Source organism: Pinus tabuliformis, chromosome 7 (genome assembly GCF_031772625.1).
Source record: "Pinus tabuliformis cultivar Carrire ecotype Pingquan chromosome 7, CPIR1, whole genome shotgun sequence".
In the NCBI taxonomy this organism is placed as follows: domain Eukaryota; kingdom Viridiplantae; phylum Streptophyta; class Pinopsida; order Pinales; family Pinaceae; genus Pinus; species Pinus tabuliformis.
The window spans coordinates 1017122354-1017129404 of record NC_142293.1 but is presented as its reverse complement, the minus strand read 5'-3'; positions in this window follow the sequence as shown (position 1 = coordinate 1017129404).

Here is a 7051-nt window from a genome sequence, read left to right as displayed (position 1 = left end):
GCTCTCAATTTCAGGAGAGGGAGAGGGCAGCTTCGAAAACATTAGCGGATAGACCTATTTACGCCTTCCTGACCTGACTGAGCAAGTAGAGAAGGTGGCCTCAAACAGAGTGCTTGGTCTTGTCTCTTTGCCTTCTTCTACTCCTTGGTTTGTCTTATCTTAGCTGGTCTCTCTATTTTATATTGGTTGCCCCCTCAATCACTCTCTCACTATTGGTTTATGTATTGGTCCAGTTCTGTTATCCTCTATCTTAAGAAATCGACCGAAGGAGCATGGCATGGTTGCCTGAGCATTCAACTTCCGCTCGTGAATCCGCATAGTTCTCCTAACTGAGTAGCTCATGGTTATGTAATGGGTACTCTTATATGGCTACTCTTATTCAACTAACTCCCTTGTTACAACGTTACAACTAACTACCCATATCTTGTTACATTACAACTCCTATCTTGTTACCACTCACTCCTAACTCTCATGATTTGGAAGCATTCTGAGGGGGAAAGGGTGAAACCCGCCGATGAATCATTTGTGTGTGTGTCCCTGTCTGTCTCAATCTGTCTCAATAAAAGAAAATAGGCAAATCAGGCAACTCATTGTGGAGGAGCGTAGCGCATAAGTGCTAAGCTAAGTGGTACCATGATCGCTAAGTGGCTCATGATATATCTCTATCTATCCGAAAGAAACTACCCAATCCAACATCAACAACGAACTCCCCAGCATCCTAGCATCTTGTTACAACTCACTCCCCATATTTGGAAGGAAACGAACGAATAACTCACCGCATAGTTCTCCGTTCTCCTAACACCGCGAGGGCATGGGCTACTGGTTACGTCATGAGGGATTGGGCTACGCTACATGGTGGTTGTAGTTATCCGCTTATCCTAACTGAGTAGCTAACTAACTACATAACTAACTACATCTTGGGTGTATTCTTGGGTGTTACGGTATCGACGAAGGGGCTCATGGTTAGCTCCTCATGGTTACGTCAGGGGCTCGGCTCATGGTTACGTAATGCTTATTCCCATCTATATCAATCTTATTAATCACTCATTAACTCAATAAAACTCTGGAAACGAACGTAGCATTAGCGTGTGGATCATGAATTGTAGAGATCCAAATAGATCTTGTAGAGGTTAGAGTGATAGCCTTTATATATAGTACTGAAATTGCTCCTTTTCCATGTAGGCTATGGGGCTAACATGACTTAGATAGCAATATGTGTAACCCTTAGGATGTTGTGGCTCATTATGGAATAGACATGTCAGCCATAAATATGGTGCTAATTGTGAGGGAGGCTTCGGTTGAATCAGGAAAGTAATGTGCTACAGGTTGAGCAAGAATGCAGCCCCCTTAACTAAATAAGTTGAGTCAATTCCTTTTCCTTGAACTAGTAAGAACTCATTCGTTCTTGAGGGGAATCTATTTAGTTAATGATTCTATTGGTAAGGATAGAAGGCAGAAAGATAAGATGGGCTGGTGCAGTAAGGTAGCCTACTGTCTAGAGCATATCCTTGCACAGCTTACCTTATAGGCCAAATAGACCAAGCAGTTCATGAGGCCTAGTCTGGTACCACGCAATCTGCTTAGCCTTCCCTTTGATAACCCAACGCAACCCAAGCAGTTCATGAGGCAGAGGCTAAGGTAAAGAGAAGGTAGCTGGGGATGCCCCTGCACGATGGGCAAGTAAGAAGGAAATAAAGATAAGGCTATAAGAAGGCGAGTATCCCTCCAATCCTTGGTAAGGTTCAGAGCGTAGTACTATGGAACTGGTCTGGATCAGGCTTTACTTCACTACTCTGGTGGTGGTGTGGTCCTATGATTAATAGAAGGAGACGAGCCCGGCCTCCGGAGGACACATCATGGTAAGGTTTACCCCCAGAACTTGAAAGACTAGAAGGTTGTGATGGAGCTATTTGTTGGGTTCATATGATGTAAGGAAATCAGGATATTTCCTCTCCTCTCCCTAATGGTCGAGCCCCCTAAAGGGTCCTTATCAGTCGAGCCCCTGCCGGTCCTCGAGGTGAAATGAGGCAGAAGGTGTTTCTCGAGGTAACCTTTTGTTGTGTTGTCTGACACGTTTCGTGGTTTTGTCTCACCGTTCTTCCTTCCATGATGGATATTCAGAGACTAGTAAGTAAAGAGTAAGTGCCCTACCTAGTGGGTAGATAAAGATGGAGGATTTCCTCAGCCTTAGCAGCCGAAGAAGAGAGCTCCCCCAACCTATGACCGGAGGGCTTGGCTCCTCACCCACGCTGGGAGGGTCCTCCTTGCATTAGTCAAAAGAGGAAGTCTTTCTATGAGTCCTGGAGTACCTAGCTATTAGTCCTAAAGTCCCTAGAGAGAGCCAGGGTCTTTAGATAGAGCCTGGGTCTTTCCAATGGTCTTTGCATTAGTCAGAATGGTAGGGTCAGAGCTTCAGCACGGGGAGAGGGGAAGCATGGTCCTGCCAATGAGCATGGTGCTTCCTGCCAATAGCGAGATCCTGACCTTAGCGGTAGGGCCGGGTTCATATTAGAACGAAAGGTAGCTGAGCCAAGCCAGAGCCCTCCTGGCAATAAATACCTAAGTCCCTGCAGTAGCCTCGGAGTGAGGCCTAGGGCTAGCATCCTGCCAATGAGCATCCAATAAGCATGGTCAAGCGCGAATAAGAGGGTCCTGCCCTCCTTGCAATAAGCATGGTTCCTTGCTATCCTTAAAGACAAGCAATAAGCTACGATTCTACAGTGATGTCCTAAGGGTAAGGCCAGAAAGAGAGGCAGTTCATGAGGCGTTCCTTTCTCCTGGTATGGTTTTGATTAAGCAAGTGGGCCTAGCCGAGACCTCCTGGCCAGGAGGATTTCATACAGCAAGCAACCTTGCATTAAGCCAAGTGCTGGGGTTCCCCTAAGGGTGAACCAGTATGCATGTGTTTCTTGTTTCTGAGGGGATAACGGAGGAGAAGCAGGGTCTTAACCTATTTTCCTACCCTGTCCAGCGCTTGCTTGTCCTCTCTTCCCTTCCTAGCGAGCCTTTCGCTCCTACCCCGGCCTATTATGCCCTTGGCTTCTACTGAGACTACTGCTTTCGGGTGGATCAAATGGATCAACAGAATCTGGATACGAAACAACTTGAACTTAAACAGGATATATATCCCTAAAAATTGATTTTATCTTGGCGGAGGTTTGAACATATTTCCCTACTATTATAGCATTTTCAGGAGGCGGAGGTTTTGATGCGTAATTACATATATAATTCATTCATGCATTAGGTCTTGCCAATAGCCTTTTTCACCTTGGCGGAGGTTTTCACATATTTCGATGGCGGCCCGGTGGTCGAGCGTTCCTCTCCTTATCAGTCGAGCCCCGTTGCCGGTCCTCACGGGAAAGCTCGCTACCGCGCCGGGTGGGATAGTCGGTGGGTGAAAGGATTCTTTTACCTTTATCTGGATTCTATAAAAACGAACTTAGTTTCTTTATCGTGGAATCATGCTGCTGCAAGCGCGGGGGGAAAGTATAGTACACCTTATATGTAGTACACCGCAGATGCAGGGATGCAGTACGAATGCCCTATACCTACATGAGATAATGTACGGGATTATGTATGGCATGACTATTAATGAAACATAACTTAACTAAAATCACTGCTGTTGCACAGGACCAAATCCCAAATGACTACTATTGTGGATCGAACAGAAAAGCGGAATCTTGCTCCAACCTGACTCCTTCTCCATGACCCGGTCGGCCACTGGAACAGGACTAATAATCCAGCCAGCTCCACTAAGGTAGAGAACATGAAGATTGTCGCCCGCGGATTACAACTAATGAAGACTAGACCTAAGTTGGATTTCTCCTATGTTTGTGAGACAAGGTCCCGGAGGGGCTTGCGCTTCCTAGTGCAAGGAGATAACTAAGCGGAAACAAGGAGCTTTCATCGCTATCAGCTCTCAGGCTATGCGGTATCGAAAGGGTTGGATAAGTGCAAAGCGGTCCAACAGCTGCTGCTCTATAGGCCCCGTCCCATCCCAACGAGGCTCTCTAATGGACCATAATCCAAACCAATCCATCCGGCAGTGAAACGATATCTGCTAAAGGTCAAACCCTCTCGGCTAATCTAAAATCCTGCGGGGGAGCATGGGAAGCTCCAACAAGTTTTTCCTCGGCTAATTGAAAATCAATTTGGTACTTCTAAGAAAAGGTCTGTCCCCACCCATCCATCCAGCCGCCCCGCTGGCTATGTAATCCAGAATCGGGGGGAGCATGGGTATAAAGGTAAGCTACAAAAAGGTCCTGTCCTCGTGGAATCGATCCAATAATGCACCCGTCCGTGTCTTCTCATAAGTTCTGGGAGTAGTAAATAAATCAAATAAGGCGCTGGAAGGCTGATTGTGATTCATAAGCCATAGAGTCTGTCGAGGCACGTTAACGATGTTATCACCTAGAATTTCAGTCCATGTACTCCAGTCCATGTATTACAGTCCATGTACATAATGTTTTCCCAAACAAAAAAATTTTCATTGTCAAAAAATGTGTGTCAAATAGTTATGGTCCTATGTGTGTTACTTAGGGATCATGTTTTAAAAAGGTATTGATGTGATCATTTTCAAAAACCGTTAGTCATCCTCCATCATAATTCTTTAAGCCATGTCTTGTCTTGTTTGCGTCATTGGTCCTTTGCGCAGTTTCGCAGCGCAGTCTGATTGGCCAATTTGGCAGCGCAATGATGTTTCCACCTTTTTGTAGCGTGTCATCTATCAGCCATTTCGTAGCGAATTTTGTCTATTTATAGCTGTTTGCGCTACGGAATCGGGGATTCGGGGTTTCTGCAGCGCGTTTTCTTGAAATGTCAAGTCTGGGGGATGAGTCATTAGGTTCGTCCATATATTGTCAGTTGATGTCCTCTCCAGGTCATTATGGGTCATCATTCCGCCATGAGGTTCAAAACCACGCACATAAACATCATTCAAAGTGATTTTATGATGTATGGTAGTGTCATGATATTTGTTATTAGTGCGTAAACTGACTTGTTTATATGACAAGATTATTGAAGCGAAAAGGAGCCCGAGTTTCCATTCAAAAGGACCTGATTGCAAGCGAGCCTGCATTCCAAAGTTTCAAGTTGCCTTCTGAGTTGAAGCTGCTGCTAGTTCTCTATCCGAAAGTTTTCAAAGTAAAATGGAGAAAAGGGAACATCGATCCGGTAGGTGCCAAAGAACAGAACCGGAGGGGCTTGATATTACGTTAAAGGATGAAGGTCTAGCAAGAGCTTTTAAAAGTGCTGGTTGCTGGAGGTTTTGTGAGAAGTTGCAGGGAGGGCACGCAGAGGTAACAAAAGCTTTTGCATTGAATTTTACTAGTTTAAACTCTAAGGTGTCAATGCTAGAATTCCCTATATCCCCAGAAGCCATTTCTAATGTGACTGAAATTCCTAGAGGTGGAAATGAATGGTTTAAAAATTTTAAATTCGACATGAGCCCCTGTAAGGAATTCTTGAAGGAGCCTTATGTAAATGAGGATCTCACAAAGGCTGTGCCAAGGAGTTACGTGAAGGAACATTTTTCCTTGCTCCTCACATGCATCCAAAAATATTTAACATGTGAAGGGAGGTATAACAAAGTTTATTCATATCATTTTAAACTTTTGTTACATTTCACAGGCAAAGCATCAATTGATATCCCTTTCTACTTGTTCAGAAGCCTAAGTAAAATGTGTGATAAAATTCAGCTGAAAAAAGATGACTGTGAAACATCACTGTTCCATTATGGTTTGGTGAAGTTGTTAGTGTTAGATGGTTTGCAGAAGATTGGTAAAGATTGGAACTCCTTTATTTTTATGGCTGGTTTTCAGAGCAAGACGGGCCTTACTCCATTGCCTGTTAGGGAAAGGGAAAAAACAATTGAAGAACCTACTCTTGCTGAGCTCAGAAAGGAGGTGAAAGATCATAAGAAGTCCAAAACCAAGTTGAAGAGACCAGTGAAGCCTTTGGTGATCAAGGAGACACCTCAATCATCATCAAAAGAGAAGGTCAAACAGAAGAAGGATGCACCTGCACCAAGTGAAGTTGAAAAGGTATCAAGAGTAAAAACCAGAGGTCAGTTAAGCAAGGAGAAGGGTAATTCAATTGCTGTGGAAGAAAGTCCTATGTCAAAAGCTAGTTTAACTGATTTACTTGAAGCAATTGAACTTGAACAAGATCAGTCAGTGCAGATTGAGCCAATGGAGTTTGAGCAGGACCAGCCAGTGCAACCAATGCACATTGACTTAACCCAATCCTCACCAGAGGGCATGAAGAAATCAAAGGCTTCGAAAAGGTTACGGTTTGAGGAGCCTAGTGAAGAATATGTGTTCAAGCCACGAAGGCCAATTACAAGAAGACAAATGAAAGAAGTCGAGAAAGTGCATAAAGAAGAGGTAGCTGTTAAAATGCCTAGTACAGAGTTTCTTGAAGTTTAGACTAAAACAGTGCATGCAGCCAGGAGTAAAGACAAAAGTAAAAAGGTTATTATTAGCCAAGGAGGAAATGTCATAGCTATCAAGAACCAGGCAGGAATAACCCAAGAAGAAGTGGCTCAGATAAAGAGTTTTTCTAGAGAACGTGCAGTGAGATATGCTAGTTATAGAAGGGCTGTATTAAAAGGCAGCACAAGTCTACTGGGGCAAGCTGATTCAAAGTCTGATGTATTTTCGTGGATGGTGACAGCACTTAAACAAGCAAAAGTCGTAAGAAATCTGAACATGTACCTGAGATCAGAAAATAAGGCTTTGAAGAAAGAGGTTAGCAGTTTGAAGAAGAAGCTAGGTAAACTAGCTCACTGATTTAAGAAGAAAGGTGCTTTTCAAGTTTTCATAAATTTTGGTTCAAGTTCCATCATTTTGAAACTATTTAAGGTCCCTAACACCTGTACAAAATATCTGAAGAAATCATGAGTTTAAGCAGAAAGCGTTTCAAGATAAATATGTTTTGTTTTGACAAAAACAGTAGTTTCGTAGCGCGCTACGAAACTACTGTAGATACTGTTTTATAAGAAAACAATGAATTTGATGATGAGGTCAGCGAATTTTGAAAGGAATGCCTTGAG